The sequence below is a fragment of the Battus philenor genome, unplaced genomic scaffold (genome assembly GCF_028537555.1).
Source record: "Battus philenor isolate CCGP_79_NKW_IND1 unplaced genomic scaffold, ilBatPhil1.0.hap1 SCAF_5, whole genome shotgun sequence".
Classification (NCBI taxonomy): Eukaryota; Metazoa; Arthropoda; class Insecta; order Lepidoptera; family Papilionidae; genus Battus; species Battus philenor.
Window position 1 is genome coordinate 16,425,113 of NW_027181715.1, and position 19,497 is coordinate 16,444,609.

At 31.4% G+C, this 19,497-nt stretch overlaps 1 protein-coding gene across 4 annotated transcripts in view; it reads right to left on the reverse strand.

The window, feature by feature from the left end:
- The window catches only part of ich (zinc finger protein ichor), a 58,768-nt gene that overhangs the window by 11,816 nt on the left and 27,455 nt on the right, over window positions 1-19,497 (reverse strand). Inside the window, exon 3 of one of the 4 annotated variants that reach the window (XM_068772522.1) lies at window positions 18,690-18,725. The exons of 2 other annotated variants lie outside the window; for them this stretch is intronic. The gene's annotated coding sequence lies outside the window, so the exon portion shown is untranslated. Of the gene's footprint in view, window positions 1-18,558; window positions 18,726-19,497 lie in introns of those variants that run through there. One more of the 4 variants, XR_011108842.1, reaches the window with a different exon arrangement.

The following is a 19,497-nucleotide window of genomic DNA, read 5'->3' on the forward strand; positions in this document are numbered from 1 at the left end:
GGAAGTTCCAAGAGTATCCACGAGGAGATTTCAGCTTCGGCTCTTACTGGTCTATAACATCCACTTAGCAATTAAACAAGACTCTAGAACCTTCGAGGCTTGAACGTCTATCGGATACATGAGTCATGTGCTTTGATCACTGCCATTTCAGATGAACTGTGACAATTAAAATTTTTATCACACATTAATTGCCACAGCATGTATGAAAAACAATGGTATTATATATACTGTTTATTATCTGTTCCTGAAAACTTTGTAGTGCCAAAAGTTATTGGCCACTCGAATTCAAATAGAAAGAATAAATCAATGTATATATTACATTAATAGTGATAAATCTATATAGGGTGATCGTAAATAGGTGTAACATCTTTAAACATTTTTGCTTACGAATGAGGTATATCTCTATTACAATTATAACAAATCACCCTGTATACACAACGCGCTTAGAACTCTTGCAGTTAAATTTAACTAATTAAAGTGAACTTTATTAAGTTTTTGTCTTAAAACTCTAATCTTTTTGGTTGCAAGTTTGTTGGACCTCCTTATAATCGCCCGCTCCGCCACAATATTAGGATGATCAGGCATCGTTGCGCATTCAAAGCGAAGGTTTGGAAGCTGTCGCTTGGATTTGATTGTAATATGTCTTATATTTTAGCCATTAGTATATTTATATAGTGTAGTTTAATTTCAGTGATTATTCTCCATTTTATTTTTATTCTTTTATGATATTAACTTGTTTCATCTACCTTCCCAAACGATAAATTGCTCACAGTTATACATAGATTGTATAAGAAGTGTTGAAATAGATAAATATATATGTTTAGATAAGTTTGATAAGGCTTCGGCGGCAAAACATGGTCCAGCCTTGAGGTAGGTTAAACACCGTGCCTGTCTAACTACAGCAGAAGCGGACATCGCTATTGTAGTGAATCATCGCAGTGGAAAACGAAAACCAGATGGCAGCTACGCGACTTTAAACTCTCCGCTATTAGGGTCAAGGTTGCGTTTCCGATGCTCGTTTACAGTCGCTTACAGCCTACCGCCGTCGGAGTTCGACTTACGCTACTGACACACTTCCGCGTGTGTACCGTTAGCCGGCCCTCTTTCGAATCTACCTCCCTCTTTCACTCTCGTTGAGGCCGTATCTACTATCTCGTTCTTCGGGCGACAAATTTTTCAATGCGGGCGCCGTGTGGGTTGGCCTAAAAATTAATTTTCGATTCGATTTTTTTTTTCTCTCGTGAATTCGCTTCACTTGGTGCCAGCAAGTGTGTTAGTGGGACATTTCTTCCAACGTTCTACAATCTGTCTATACTGTTGTATATATAAATAGATAACATATAACTTCACATACATAAATATATACTATGAAAATTTATACAAAAGAAAACAATTCCATTTTCAAAAAAAAAAAAAACTAAATAAACTCACACATAAACTTTTTGCTTGCGTACTTTATTTTTTTTGTAAAAATTTGCTTAACACCATAACATGCGTTCACTGTTTCACTTTCAAACGAAATTAACACTTATGTTTTCTACACGGCGTTTTAGAGACGATAAAAAAAGTGTTACTTTTTAATTTTTCACTTCGGACCAGACGTCGCGATATCTACTGATCGAATGCGGTCTTAAAGACCAGAAAACGGTCCGGTCTCGTGCTTTTAAAATAATGTTTTGAATAAACACATAGGGTATAGTAAACACCCCCTCTCGTGGCCTATTGATACTAATTGCCTAATATAAAATCTATCCGCTTGTAGCAGTACCGTTAGTTCAACGGGTTTTTTTTTGTGGGTGTAGGTAGGAACTTTGTACCGTGGCATTTATTTGTCAACTATTTAGTCCTTATTACGGACATTTTTTATGTTATTTTATCTTTCTTTCGTCACATAATCAATTATGCTTTATTTAGTTCGAACATTTTTAATTCTTACATTCGATTATTTTTTTATATTAAATTATTTACAGCAACTAATGACAGAAGAAGAAAATTAAAATGGAATGAAATATACATTCCTCTGCATGCTTAAAATCTCTTGCAGTGGCGTTTTTACTTGTTCAGCCATAGTTGGAGAAATATTTCATCTATTTACTTAAATCATTTCTATAAGTTTTTTATGATTTTGTAGAAGGTTGTATTCAAAAAATTGAAAAATTTGAAAAATTCCGAAAATACTCTGACTATTGAAAATTCGCATGTTTAACAGTTTACTAGATGAAATATAAAATTGTCGTTTTATTGCCGTATCGCTTAGTATTTACACTATTTAATATTTTTTTTTACATTTAATTAGTAAATTATTTTTTACATTTGAACGCCACAGGCCAATAGCTTCCACTACAAAGTCTTCCATTACATCTAATTGATACTAAAATAGACAAAAATTGTGTTTAATAAATTAAAATGAAAAAGATTTGTAAAACATTTTTGTTAACCTACAATAAAAGAAGACATCTTTTTTACAGTATTAATACATGCGTAATGGCATGTACCGTTGTAGCCATCATTCGTTATCATCAATTCGCCAATGATAGAACGAGGCTGGCCTGACAGGTACAGTATTGGTGTATCAGATAAATCAGCGCGCAATGGATTGCGTGTAATTGAAAAATTACGAGTACAGATAATTTATTGTTTATTAGTGTGGTGAGGAATTTGCGTACTATTTTTTTTAAATATTATTTTTTTTATTTTGGCAGTTGATTTGGCAATTGCAGTGTTATTATGGTATGCAAAGGACGCTGCTGCCATTTCTCTGGCAACTTACAGGATGTTGCAATCCTATGTAATAATTGCACAGAGTGAAATTAAAATAAGATTTAATTCTGAAAATTGAATCGGCGACCCGCGTTCGGAAGTCTTATTCCTCTACCACTGGGCTAGGATTGCCCACTAGTCTTATATTACCTGGTAAGTATGTATTAAACTTGAAAGTTTAACCTTACATACGTATCATAAAGGCGTTCGAGTTTTTATAATGTTTATTACTGTTATTCGTAATTTATTCCGCGCAAACTGTGTTAGTAATTACGCCCCTGAAGGTAATTAGTGTTTGAAAAAATAACGGCGTTCCATTTTCAAAAATCTTACATACAGCCAATTACTTCGCGGGGAAGTCTGTTCTTTTATATCTGTTATGTATATATTAATGTAAAAGTTTTAAATGGGTGAATGTCAAGCATATTTGAAATCAATTAATGTGTATATATATAAGTTTTTTCAAAACTTAGATTGCTACACATTCAAATGAATTATAATTTACTATCTGTCCAATCAGAATTTGAACTTCAAGAAATTATTTTCCAGTCGCATTGAAAGATAGAAAAATTGAATCAGTGTAATACGTTTCCTAGTTGTAATTTTATACGATGTGATTGTAAATAGCCCCTTTGAAGCCTTTTTTTATAGAGATAACATAAAAAAATGAAAAGGTAAACAATGTGTCATAACAATTCATTTATTTTATCGTTCAAAACACAATATATATTAACACTTGCATTTTATTGTCAAATATTTGATTTCAATCGAAACTATAAAACATCGTGCAGTGAAATCTTATTTTAGCGTGTAATCTCTTATTATATGATATGTTTCATATGTTTTTAAACGGTTTTATTTAGTTCGAGCCGTACGGAATTTATTTGGATCAAAATTAGAAATTAAAATTTAAGCACCTTCCCTTTGTCAGATTGATCTGAAATTTGGCACACACATTTAATTTAGATGACAAAACAATATAATAAAATCAATAACATTTTAAATGTAAGATGGGCGCCGATACAAAATGGCGTATTACATATTTTTCCTTAACCCCCTCAATATGGGTATCAAATGAAAGGGCTGCACTAGTAAAACACGATGATTATGTTAAAATTTAAAATTCAAGATGGACGCCGTTCCAATATGGCGGACTAGGTACATATTTTTCCACAACCACCACAATATGAGTATCAAAAAACCGTTTAGCTTAAAAGTTTTTTAAATGTATTTATTTATTTATTGCGACGAGTCAATAACATGACGAAATCGGTGGAGGCAGCTAGTTTTAAATAAAAAATAATGCAGACATCCGTACTCGAAAAAATATGAGTGTTGTTATGCGGTCCGCCTTCGCGGTCGATGCCCGGTGGTTTTTTTTTCTCTCCGGGATAGCCCGGGATCGAACCGTTAACGGGAAAGGGTCGTTGACCCGCGCCCGAGCCTTGACATCGCGCGACCTTGGCGATCAGGGAGAGCACGAAACTTAGTCCCGAGATTCTCTTGTTTTTTTATCTCTAGTTAAGTTTAGATTTAAATTGCCAACCCTTGATAATGAAGAGAATCAACCATTAGTTACATGTTCATTAGTATCAAAGTTCTCGAAAGAATCAAGGATCTCAACTTGAAATATAAATCCTTTTCGAGACAATAAATATATGTTTTATTTTTTCTTTCATTAGTTAAATAATCATTAAACCAAGGTGTTAAATAAGTTACTTTCATTGATTCTACAACTTTAATCACAGATAACATAAGAAATATAAGACAGCGCCGTGAATGTTGTTTGGAAGAATTTTTTTCATCTATTATCGTTCAAAAGATCATAGGTTTCAGATAAGTCAGTACTGCCCGGCTTTGGGCGCCAAAACTTTTTTTAGAATGGTAATGGATTCGAAGCTTTAATTTTGTTGTTACTGATAAGTTGCTATTATAATATATTTTATATTTTAATTTATGAATTATTTTAGTATTATTACTATTAAAACGAAAGAGAAGCCGAAGTTAAGCTGTTAATGCAACGTTATTATTCGAAGGCATTTCCGTAGTTTTAACAAAAGGCTTCTAATAAGTTCGTGGGGGTTTTAGCTAGTAGTCCAGTATAATATTGTCCCCGCAGCGAAGAGGTATCCCAAGCGGAATTTATTAACGAGAAATAATAAAAAATGTTATAATATAAAGTTTAATTTGATTCTAGTTTAAATCAAATTGAGCAGCTTTCTACTGCTTTTAAAAAGTTTGAACGTAATAAAAAGTGTAAAAACAGTTTTATTTTTGTAATTATTTACTTTTACAATTATACAGGAAAAACCTTTAGGTTTAATATATATTGTAAGAGAAATTACGTAAAATGTACGTATATGAGCGAGCCAATAATTGGTTCCATATATAAAGTCAACAATAACTTATGTCATGTTAAAAATAACTTAAAAGTATGCGTTGTACTTAATTAATGGGACGTTAATGTTTACCGCGGTCCCATTATCACCTGGCTACTGTCTTTTCGCTGTGAAATGTGGTCGCAGAGTTACCCTTATACTGACTGACATGCACGTGTGGTGTTCTAGTGTTCTTCGTTTAATTGATTAAGGCTGTATGTACTTCAGGGGTACCCAACCTTCTTGATAAACCAAGGATATTTGGCTAGGACAAATATCGGTAAACGTGCACCCTTATACAAAATGTGTGACCTCCACAATTCATATGTTAGTGATATTGATATATTCTCGTGCTCTCTCGTATCTTTTAAAAAACAATTTCGTTCGAAATTATTGAGTACATACAATGCAATTTAAACCATAATATAAATATATAAACCATAGTCTTTGATCCCTGTTTAGTAATGTTTTTATTTGTTTTTTCATTGTTTGACTATAAATCATTATGTGTTCTCAGTGAGATAGTTATAAGGTAACAACTGTAACTAATTTTATATTTCTAAGCTTCTAAGTTTGTACTTTCTTACTGTCTTTTGTTACTGTTTATATCTAATAAAGTAAATAAATAAGGTATTTTTTTAAATTAAAAATTTTTCGTGAAAAAAAAAATTTTTACAATTTGTTTATACGATAATAAATCTAAATTTTATAAATTATGTATCGATAATTATTTAAAATTTATTGAGTAATTATTTTAGACGCTCCTTAGTTAATGTCGGTGTTTTTAACGATATTAAAAGTCGAATAAAATTATTCTTCTTGAAAATTGAAATATTTGGAAGATTAATCAAAACGAAAAACAAGTGTCATGCGCATGACACTTGTGAGTCGAAGGTTGGCAACCCCTGGTATAATCCGTTAACTATTATTGGACCTCAGAGTAGAATATTTTTGGCCCAACAATATGCTATTTTTTTAACAATGTATTCCATTACTTTATAACTACGTATTTACACGCGCTTTTGAAATGTCGATTATATTAACTATAGAGGTTGTATATTTTATTCTATAAACAAATACTTAAAGGTTTCTTATTCTTAGCCTTGGCATTGATGTCACCTGATTATTTTGATTTCATTTAGGCTTTTATCTGATAAAGTGTATATGTATAAATCTGTAATAAATTTTATTAAAAGGTGTGTTGTTGTATAGTTTCTTCCTGCTTCATCTCCACAACTATAACACCCTGCGAATTAGAGAAATTAAAAAAAAAAGATAATAAGTTGATCAATAATGGTTCTGTTAAAAGTTGACAATGTTGAACATACGTATTTTATGTTTAATTTTTATTAAAATTATGCAAAATAATCATAGACGCGTTATAGGAATACAAGAATTTTCACAAAATTAGCACTAACATTTTAAGGGTAAATAATTTACATAAAATCTAAATGCCACTTGATAAATATCGAAAATTTAACAGTTGTGCGATGCCACCTGTACATAGTGACAAGGGTCAAGCACCCCGCGTGATGGATATCATTGGTTTTAGTTCCATTTCGAGTTGAAAATGCGAGCGGCCGCGACTCGCAGGTGAAACGGCGTTGTACCGCGCAATGGAATAAATTAGACGGAATATTATCGACTAAATTCAACTGTAAACAAATGCGTATGTACTTGTTTAAATGAGCAGTCAGAATGTAAAAGAAACTGCTTATAACTTTTGACTTTACTTTTACGATTGGTTATTTATATTCTAGTGAATTTGACCTGATTTGTTGTCAATAAATGTATGTTACACCCCATAAAAATGATTCGATAGAAAAGGAGTTTTAAAAATTCAAATTAAAATTGATTGTTTTTAACTTCGGTGTGTGCAGATTTTGTACTGTACTGTATATATTGGTTTGTCTAATTCCATTCGTAAAGATTAATTCATATATACCTTAAAATTGTGATCAATTTATACAGGATGATTAGAGATAGGAGATTAGAGGTAGGTGTACGTATTTAATGAAATCAGGCATTACCTCGCGGAAGTCCATCCTAAGTAAGAAAAGGACCAATATTTAGCCACTTTCGCACATGCAGTGGTAGTCGTGCAATGAAATGCACCGCCCGCCAGCCCGCTGATAAATGCGTATGCGGCATACAATGCGAATCACACAACCGCCACCGCCAAATTACTTAACACGTGTTTCACCCCTCCACGGGACATCTTCAGGAGTTATGTTACATAGATTAGTGCCAAACTTTTAGCATTTTATTACACGACTACCACTGCATGTGCGGAAGTGGCTAAATATTGGTCCTTTTCTTATATATAATTCCTTCGTATACATATTAGGATAAACATAAATAAATGTCTTTCTAAAATTATTATTTTTAAAAGTAAATTTGTGTTACAAAAAATATATTTTAAATAATACCTTTGAGACATTGAATAGTAAAAGATGTCGATTAAAATTTACACATAAACGGTGTGACCCTTCAAAACAAAATGTAACAGGAAAAAATTCACTTACATCGCAAATAGAAAATGAACCGATCAGTTTATTTAACAGTGGACCTTAATCCAAAGCTTTAAGGTTGGATTAAGAACGGTACGCGTTTTGCACCAGTGGGTGACAATTGTCAACTTTTTATTATAGCACGTGTTCGCTAATACGGTGTTCTTTTCTTACTTTTTTTCTACTCAAACATACGTTCATAGGAAAGTGTTTCTTTATGTATATGCGTTCGATATTATCGTATATTAAAAAATAAATACTGTCCACTGTTAAATAAAGGCCTCTTTTATGTATTTAGAATAGGATCTGTCTTCTGGATCTGTCATTGTGGAAGGAAGTTCTATGCTTCGCTTGCCGTGGTCTTTGCTCTAGAACCTTAAGCCAGCGGCCATCTGTTCTGTGCTCTATTGTAGTCTATCCTCAACATTTCAACTTGCTAATACGCTGGTTTATGGCAGATATATTCATTTATAATTCAACTTCGTCAAGAAATACCGTAAATAGCTGCTTGCATGATAGATAGAGATATCGATACACGAGTTATTACACTCGATATAATTTTATTGGCATATCAAAGAAAATTGTAATAAAATTACTAAATATGTATGTATGTATTGAAGTTTCGTTGATATAATAAATATTTTGGCCAGTATAGATAATGTCATAAACTTTTAAAATTTTTACATGTAAATGTTTTTTAAAAACATAATATTTTAGTTCGTTTTTAAAAACAAACTAGATGTCAGTTATTCAAAAAAATCATAATAATTAGTACCTCAATTTAGTATTTAACTTAGTAAAGAACTTGCAAATAAATGAACCAAAAAAAAATGGAAATATTAAACATGAATGTTAAAATCAATAAATTAAACGTATTTCGAAGTGATTATCATATTTATTAATTTAATTTGTTAATAATAAACATTAGATTACTTACAAAAATAAAATTTAAGTTTATACTTTAAGATTAGTAAAAATGAAAAGCACAATATTTCTTAATTTTAAGTTAGAAAGTTTAAAAGACTTAAACATTGTAACACGCGAAGACATAAGCAAATATACAATTTCAGGAATGTTAAACGCAGTTAAAACAAAGACACGGACGCTAATGCCTTTTGAATATATATCCTAATAATAAAACGTATTTCAGAGTGAACACCTTATTTAATCATTTAATGTACTAATAATAAAAATCGACTAATAACAAAAAAAAAATTTGTACTATAAAACAAGTAAAAAAGAAATGCACAATCCTTCTCAATATTAATTTGAGAAGTTTTAGAAAAAATATCGTCAATAATATACGTAGTTGTTCAAAAAAGGCACGGACGCAAATGTCTATGGAATATAGATTGTCGTAATTAAACGGTTTTATTTACTTCGACCCGTACGGAATTTATTTGGATCAAAATTAGAAATTGAAATTTAAGTACCTTCCCGTTGTCAGATTGATCTGAAATTTGGTACACACATTTAATTTAGATGACAATACAATATAATAAAATCAATAACATTATAAATCTAAGATGGCCGCTGATATAAAATGGCGGATTACGTATTGTTCCTTAACCCCCTCAATATGGGTATCAAATGATAGGGTTACACTAGTAAAACACGATGATTATGTCAAAATTTAAAATTCAAGATGGACGCCGTTCCAATATGGCGGACTAGGTACATATTTTTCCACAATATGGGTATCAAAAAATCGTTTAACTTAAAAGTTTTTTAAATGTATATACTTACTTCTAAATCAAAACATAACTTTTACTGAATGCAAATGCAATGCATTAGTCTATTACCTTATAATTATTGTAATAAACTAAGTAATTAGGTTAAGTTGCTTCAATGTGTTTACAAACGTTCTTGTTTTGTTATAAACTTGGATAGAAAAGACATAAACAAGTGTAACACTAACCTAGTAATGCGACCATGCAGGCGTTTGCGTGTGAGTGTCCTGTTTCACGCGTACAACGTTTGTGTGAGTTAGTTTTATTATGGCATTCCATACTGCATGTTGATAGATATTAGTAAATAAATGAAATAAAATCAAAAGATATCTATTTAAGCTAGCAATGAATCAAAATATATTTAAGTACGCATTTATATGCACTTTTGAATCGTCGATTATTTTAAATTTTTTAAGTTGTAAGCTACCATACAGAAAGATCCAGAAGATCCGCTCATAAGTTCTACAGTTGCTCTTTAAATTTGATAATTTTTTACAATGTGTATTTAACATCCGTAAAAAAATTGTTCTCTGACCTTCCTTTGCGTATCGCTTAAGTAGTTGTTTTGATTTTACCACCCTATTTTTTTAAATAATCTGTTAAGAAATCATCATTGTATTTATTATAGGTTGCATATCCCAAGTCATCTTTTAAAATACGCGACATGGTGTTAGGTGTATCCTGTCAGAAAGCATGAGATAAATTATTTTGCTTTAGTACAAGATTTATTCCAATTCTTTCCCATACACTGTGATAGCGTTTTTTGTACGAACACTAGATGTGTTTTATTTTTTACCACAAACAGAGATGCTATATGTAACTATATAACTATATATATATATATATATATATATATATGTATATATAACTACATATATATATATTAATATTTACGATCCCATCACTTATAAATCATGTAAATGAATCAATAAACCAAGGCACATGAATTTCGACCAACTTAAACTTAAAATTAGTAAATAAACAAAATGAAATTTATAAATAAAATTTTAAATCTTAACCACTTTTAAATACCAACTCTTTTTATTAAATGTTTAAAAGTCACTTACTAAGTTACTTGTGTATTAGACATCAACGAGTCATGTAACAATGTTTATCTGTAAAAGTTATTTCAATATTTAGTATGAAAATAAATAAAACTGCGTACAAGGTGATATAATAAATAGCTACATAGATTTACCAAATTGATACATATATCTGAGTAAAATAACTAAAAATCTTCAATCAGACCTCGATACCTAATGTAGGTGAATATAAGAATGTTTATTTATTTATTTAAATAATATAGTAACGTAATAAAAATTGTTAAAATATTAATTTATTTCTATTTATCAAAGTTTAGTTTATTTTTAGAGTCCTTGCGTAGTGGCTAGAAACAGCCTGCATCCAGTGTCCTCCAACAACCTTAACAAGCCTATCAATCTTTAGGATCGACTTTCTTAGTTTTCCTGTAGTTTTGATTGAAGGTTGTAAGAAGATCATTAGATTTTAAAAGGTAAGAATCTAGCATAATTTTTTGTTGTCAGGGAAATAAAGGATATTCTATGATAGATTTCCGAAATTCTCCGGAAGGCTTCGTCAAGTTTGATCGTTCCAATTGAGCTTAGTTTATAACACCTTTTCACACTTTTTTATTTGTGCATGTTGCAGTATCAACGAATAATATATAAATATAAATGACACTTTGCTTATTATATTTATATTAATTTAAAGTTTATTAATCTGGCTTCAGACAGATGCTATAGCGAATGTAGATTTATCTGATAAAACCGAACTAATATCAACAACGGTTCACTTCTAGTAGAAGACAAAATAAAGACATTGACACACTGAGTGACCGCGTCTGCGGATCCTTAGTTTTATGTTACTGTAATAAATTTATAACACAAAAACGATAATGAAAAGATCTTAGAATTTAGGTCCATTTTTGAAAAATGCACGTGTTAGCATACATGTAATTTGAAGGTAAGAGATCACATTCTATAGCATTATTGGAGTGGAAAGAATATTTTTGTTATTAAAGTTTTGAGTTTTTTTAAATACTTTTTTTTTACGACCCCCGCTATTGGGCGCCTCTCGTACCCCTATTTATGGTGGGACAGGGACATTATTTGCAATTTATTTTTTCACATAGTGTTTTTATTTTCTTTTCTTCTTTCGTACTTTATTGTCTCTTCGGTCTATTATCTATCTTTCATGCTACAGTTCTTCTATCTTTCTCTTTTGCTCTGTTCAATCTTTCATTCTTTCCTCTTTTGTTATTACATTTTTCGTTTTACAATTTTTTTATTCTACATTTTTATTTTACATTATTATTACTTATCCTATAATTATTCTCTATCACAGTTTTATGTATTTTGCAGTTTTGGTACTATTTATATGAAAATATATGTTTGAAGAACCAATATCACGGATGTAGCTCTAAGAATTTTTTTTTATTTGGAGTGGCAATAGGTGGGACATACCGCTTGTGTGACTATCGGCCGTTGCAAGGCGACATCACATTAGTTGTAAGATGAAGTCATCGTTTCAGTCCATACACACCCACTGCATGGCAAAGGCCTCCCAAAGATATCTAAGGTGTGATATAACATAATCGCCACACTTGGCAGGAGAGTTGGCGATCGAAGTATTATGATATGGACACTGCTGCCCTCCTATGGAAACATATTTGTGAGAAGTGGCAATAATATATGAGACTGTATCCTGAGAATCAAACCCGAGACTTATAATCGCAAGTCTCAGTTTTCAACGCTAAGCTACCATTCCTCGCTGTTGTTGTATAGTTAATACATACATACTCGTACATATTTTTATATTTATATTATTTTATAGTACATATAATGCGTTTAGTGTGTCACTGGATTTATTGTTATAAATTTATGACAGACCAATTTGGGGCGGCCGCAGACGGCATTGCCAACTGCTATCATCGACAGAAGTTTCCTAATGAGACATGATAGTACATTTACGCTTAATTGGCGCATATTCGACAAGAAAGTGTTACATGTTAAGAATATTAAATCTTCGAATTTTCAAAGTCATCACGCTTAATAAATTTATGCGGGTGTGTAAAAATAACGGAGTTTACTTCATTCCGTTTTCGATGTCCCTGCGGAATAAAAATAATTATCAAAAGTAGCAGATCATACTTGTTTTAACAGCTCTAATAGATACCGAACTGTTTGTATTTCGTGCGACAGCGGTAACGCTGTACGAAGCCGAAATTAGCCGATTGTCTCTTTCCAAAGGTCGATGTGCCATATTTATCGTCGGGTATTGTACATATGTGGCCGCTCCGAATGGTCTGTCAAAATTTTTCAGTTTCAGCGACTTCCCGTAACCTTAATCATGTCGTCCTCAAAAACCATCAGTCACGAGTGATGTGTTCCCCCTACCGCCACTTCGGATCATATTCTTCGTGGTACGTCAGTGCTCTTGGTTCTCCTGCGTACCTCTCTCTAACTCTAACCACAGCCCTCTCCAATGCTGTCAAGATGACTTTGAGTCGTTATATGAAGCTTGTCGTAAGCAATCACGTCTCTTATCTGTATTTCATCACACTTTATTCAAGGACCTTCGTCTTCAGTAATTACAATATTTTGGAGATATTTCGGAGTTACCCGAATGCTGTCTATCCGAGTTGGATTTTTTAACGTGCTTTTTTAGAATAAACAAATACATTCCTTTATATTTTTAATGATTAACACATGATGTTAAGCATTTATTATATGTTGCCCACTATTGGGCACTTCAACAACCCCTTTCTTGGGTTCACAGTGACTTTTTACTTAATCATTTAATTACAATTGTTTTTTTATTATCTCACTCTTATGTCCTTTTCAGTATCTCTCATTAATTCTTCTTTTATCCGTCACAATGTTTTCCATTCTTATCTACTCCTTTACCTTTCATTCCTTGATCCTTATCCTTTACCGTTTCTCTTGAATTGCTATTTTCACTGTTTTAAATTTGTGTATTTATTTACTGATTTCGTATATTAGTATCTCACAGTATTATCACTAATTTTATTTATTACATGTTATTACCTTTTTCTCTTTCAATTTTTACTGGGTTCTTTTGCTCTTAGATCTTTATATTAACTAAACTCGTAGATTACTTCAGGAACCTTAGCTGGAGCCGTTATTCAAAATGCATCTTAATCAATAAGAACCCTTAACAAATTTAGTTTCATGAATTATTTTTGGAATTACTTTCCCAAATATTTTTAATACAGCATACATAGCTATACATATTAATATCTTTTGAATTATTGCAAGAATTTTATGTTAATATGATTTTTAAATTTAGAAGATGAAAAAAAGGTGTAGCGGTTATTAAAAAAATTTATACGTGTAATTCTAAAATTAAGTCCGGCGTGAATCGCGTAACGGTTTTCAAGCGAATTTTTCGGCTCTGCTATTTCGCTAGCGCTCCATTATACGAGGCAACCGTTATGGACGACCAATGGACCTGTCAAATAGGGTCATAGACCCTATGCCCGCGAACGTTACTACAGCTAGTCTCATCGCGAATATATAGCTGTTAACTTTTATCACTATTTTTTCGATTATTCAACTTAAAATTTCATAATTATTAAATAACTTAAACAGAACTTAAAATAAAGCATAATAATAATGGCTGCTTATAGATTTATCAGCCATTATAACAATTTAAAAAACATTAAGCTAGTCTTTTTAAAAAAAAAAAACAATATCCTTTTGTTAATCGCTCGCAGTGTGTATTCGCAAAATAAAACAATTACGCTGATAGTTGATCCGGTGTGCGAATCGAAGGTTTGTAAGTTTCTCTCGTTCCTATTCAAAAGACTTCAACGTTTCAATGCGATAACGTTAAGTGCTGTATCATAATTCTTGTTAAACTGGTGTGACCATATTTTCATTCAACTGTCCCGTTTATAAAATGTACATATTTATTTCTATACTTACTAATCGAGATGAAAAATGCACCTAGTAACATTAAGAGATGTTATTTTTATTTTTTATTTATACATATTTACTTTGCTCTCGGCTTCGTTCGGGTGGAATTGATAAAAAAAAATTAATTTATCCACCTTTTTAGCTTTGTATTTAGAATTTTTGTGAAATAAAAGTAACTTAAGTTGCTCCTTATTGCATCAGCTAGCTGCCAGTATAAGTAATGTCAAAATCGGTGCAGCCATTTCAGAGATTAGCCGGAATAAATAGATAAAAAGTAAAAAAATGTAATCTCGGTATATGTACCGTATGTATTTTTATATGCATATAGTATTTATTTATATAATTATAGTATATTGATTGAAAAGTTCTACAGTAGAACTCAATGTCAATTTTTTATAAAACCTTTTCTTTTTTATAAGTTTCTTTTTTATGTACTCCGTGGTCTAGAAGTAAATAAAGAAAGTAGGTATTTTTTTCCTAAGTTGGTAACGCTGTCTATAACATTTGCGAAGCGTCTATTTATCAAAATGTTTAATTATCTCCGAGCTACACATGTTTCTATTGGTGTCAAAATAGCTCAATTTTTTGGAAAAAAAAACGTCAATAATTTGACTTATCAAAAGGAAAATACGGATACACTATTTTAACACAGTTGCGAAAATAAAAACTGTATCAGAGAAGGTCTTGAAGATTATGCCGAAAAAAAACTATTTCGACTGTTTCCAGGACTGGAAAAAGCCTTGGCATAAGTGCGTTTTATCGAACGATAATTACTTTAAAGGAGATGAAATAGATTTGGTAGAATAAATAAAGAATTTACATTTTATAAACAAATTTACCTTACTTTTTGATCACAGCACTGAGATATTTTATGGCATATTCATAATCATTACTTTGTATTTTAATGTTAAATACATATCGGATATATTCCATTGTCATGGATGCCTTTTCTATTATTATCTTTACAAGTCCACGATGGTAATCGACATCTTAGTGGATTGGTTAAAAATGGCAGTGAACAGGCTATATAGTGCACAAAACTAATGGCTAATAGATGGTCACTGGTTTCTGGAATGGAAAGCACGTATCGGGAAGGCCGTGGTCAGGTTATATTTTGGTGCATAGCGAAGCCTATTGCCTTAAAAATGCATACGTGTCCAGAAGCATGTCGCCTTTTGTTTTTCCCAAAATTTCAAAATTTAACAGGTTAATTGTACCGAGAAAATATACATTTGGTGAACAAAATATAAATACAAAGTACCCGTGAATATCATCTCGCTAAGTGTCTCTCCGACGATTGACCCGTTTTAGTTGCACCTTATAAACGACTTCAACGAATTTCTTGAACAATTTTGGGATCGGTCGTGCATTTACGCACGTACACCGTGTGTTTTAACCTCAATGAAGAATTGTTGTTGTTTCCACTGTGAATACGAAACGTTTCACAATGTTATATGTTTATAAATTTGTTAGAAAATATATTGTTAAGAATTTAGTAGAACTTCTTATAATTTCTGGATGACTTATTACTGAGTCTATCTCTAATAGTTTTGTGACGTAATAATTATTATATGTACATATATATATATATATATATATATAGATACATAATTAAATATATGTATATGTATATATATGCATATATATATGTGTGTGCACATATATATTGAATTGAACCAGAGATCGGCGATCGCGTCACAGTCCTCAATCGCTGAACTACTACTGCTCGCTATCATTCTGGATCATTCATATTGATAACTTCAGTATATCCAGAGATGAATCCCAGAATAAGTTTAGTCTTACTAGTTTGATATATATTTAATGGAATCAGGCGTTACCTTGCGGAAGTCCATCCAAAGTAAGAAAAGGACCAATATTTTGCCACTTCCGCACATGCAGTGGTAGTCGTGCAACAAAGTGCACCGCCCGCCAGCCCGCTGATAAATGCGTATGCGGCAAACAATGCAAATCACACAACCGCCACCGCCAAATTACTCAACACGTGTTTCACCCCTCCACGGGGCATCTTCAGGAGTTATCTTACATCGATTAGTGCCAAACACAGAGTCTAGTAGTTTGATAAAATCTAGAATCAAATAGAAGAGCTATTACGACATGCGTGTGGCCCTATTTTTATAAATTATTTTATTATCCACTTATGGTTACTTACACTATTCGCTCGTATACGTCATGTGAAGACCGAAAGAACAATTGAATTTTACAGAAAGTAAAAAAACTTTAATCAAATTTAACTTGCCTGTAATAACATCCTTCATTTTAAATGTAAGCATAAAACTTTTCTTTTATTATCACTTATGAAACATAACTTACTTTTACTTAATACAGTATAAGATCAATGTATGGTAGTTTTAATATTATTGAAATATTCGATGCTACGCCAGACAAAATGCAATGATGTGTGTCTACGAACACTCTACGATGCAATCTAATGCAGTAACATGAAATTATTGAGTTCTACGAAGTTTAAGTATTTTAGTTTGTTTTAGTTATATATGTATAAAAGTATCAAAACACCACAGTGCTCTTTGTTTACAGATGAGACCTGTTTAAGTTTTAGTTATATATAGTATTTACTGTATATCTGAGAGCTTACTATATCTTCTTATCTTTTACCAGAATTAAAAAGAGATTATTTTCAGAAAATTACAGGAACGGTTCAAATTTATAGGAGATTATAAATATAAGAACGTCATTCAAAATTTTTCACAGGTATAGGAAAAAATTGTTGAGTCCTAACCTCCTTATAAGGTCCTATTTAAGCAGACGTTTTTTAATAAAGCATAAAGCTTATTTTCCTGAAAAGTATAACTCAAAATTTTATCTCAGATCCCGTTTCCGTTCAAAGGCGTGATATTTTTTTTAAATTAAAAAACTACTATATTTTTGTTTAAAAAACAGATGAAAAGACAAAAAAATTTAAACGGCTTCCAACCAGCGGAGCCTTTCTGTCGACAGTCAAACTGGTAAAGAGAACTTAAGAGATATTTAATGGAATCAGGCGTTACCTCGCGGAAATCTATCCTAAGCAAGAAAAGGACCAATATTTAGCCACTTCCGCACATGCAGTGGTAGTCATGCAATAAAATGCACCGCCCGCCAGCCCGCCGATAAATGCGTATGCGGCAAACAATGCGAATCACACAACCGCCACCGCCAAATTACTCAACACGTGTTTCACCCCTCCACAGGGCATCTTCAGGAGTTATGTTACACCGATTAATGCCAAACACAGAGTCTTCTTAAGTTACTTAACTCAAGACATAGTTTAGCCTGAATGTTTTAACTTAAATTGAACCTGTAACTTAACCTTAGCATCCTAATCCACTCGATGGCGTATTTAGACATCACATGCTTTACTCAAACATCTAGTAAAGTAACTAGAAGTACATGAACTAGGCATGGATGACGTCATAGTGTGACGTCACAAGGCGGGTCAATCATCTCGTTGTATTTGCGTATAATCTGTTGAGTTTGTTTCTGCGTGTCACGGTCCGACGGTCTAGCGGCTCTCTGTTCCCGCTTTGTTAGTTAGTGCCATGTTAATAAACGTTTCGATGTTTGATACCGTTACCATCTGTATCATTATAGTTGTAAAAAATAATTATAATTATACGTAAATAGATTGCGATTTTTATTTAAATTACCTACATATTTGAAGCTAAGCTAAAAACTCAAGCAAGCCTTGAAAAACCACCAACCATTTTAAAATATAGAGAAAAAAAATTCCAAAAATAGTGAATGCAACACCTCTGTTTCTAAACCAATCGCATTGTAAATTCAAACATCTATCTCTTGCTAATAAAAGTTTTTTCGACTTAGTTCTAAAGAAACTTTCAATTTCATATAAAAACATACACAATTACATTCTGATCAAATCATTAGAGACATCAGATCTATTTTTTATAGGATTCTTAGTGAGCATAGACTGTCTTTCAATGCTTTCAACAATGCTCTCGTACTAAGGTATGTATTTCAATAACGTCGAATATAGATATCGCCTTCACCGAATAAAATAAAAATCGTAGTGTTTTATACTGGAATTTGCAATCTAAGAATTAAAATACACCTTGTCAATTTTTTTCATAATTTTCTGGATAAAAATGGCGGAGATAGATAAACTTATCTTTTTTTCTCTAAATGAACAAGGTAAAGTACAAACAAGATATAAGTAAAAACTTTACTTCTATTCGACATGCTAAGAATGTATACAATTATGGTCTTATAAATATTTCCAGTTATAAGAAACAAATAATGTTCAATAAAGTGAATCAAGATTATAATTTTTTTGAAAAATTTACCGATATTCTTTTACAGATTCTATTATATACTCACACATTCACGAATACGCCAATGTGATCCGGTATCTACCTGTAAAGAAATTGAATAAATAATTAAAATATTATCTAATTAATATAAACAATAATAAATAGCATGTTTTAATTAATTTTTAATATGAGATCATTAAGGTATATAAATATATATGCTTATATATAATCACTATTTGCTTTGGTTACACCTAACTTGAAAACGTACCATATGAACTTTATTCATATTTTTTGTAACTTGCCTAATACTTGTCAGGACGTACTTATATTAAAAAAATAAACATTGCGCATTAGACAGTTCGCTGTGAACTTCGCACGATTGACAGTTCAATCGCGCTGCAAGTTCACGTTGTCGAATGACAGTTGCATCTGTCAGTATTTATCGATTTTTTTTTTAATCTAACCATAAAGTGGTTGCTGTGATTTTGTTAGTTTTATTTACTATTTATTATTTCTTTCGAAATGTAAATGGCCAGTAATTAACTTCTGTACAATATATTTGGACAGCTGGTAGTCAATATATATTAAACAAGATATATATAAGATAATGTCAATAGAGATAATAAAATCGATTTTAGCTTTTAAAACTCAAAATCGAAATATGTCAATGGTTTAGTTAAATTTTGTCTTAAGCTTTTAATTGAATAATCAATAAGTGATTGTTGGTGTGAACATCTGTTCAGTATTATTTTTTTAAACTATTACATTTATCTTGGTGATGTATTATAAATATAACGGTATTAATTCAAATTATATTTTAATTAGAAAAAAAAATCTAATAAATTTTCTTTTAAATTTTACATAATTGTCTTTGT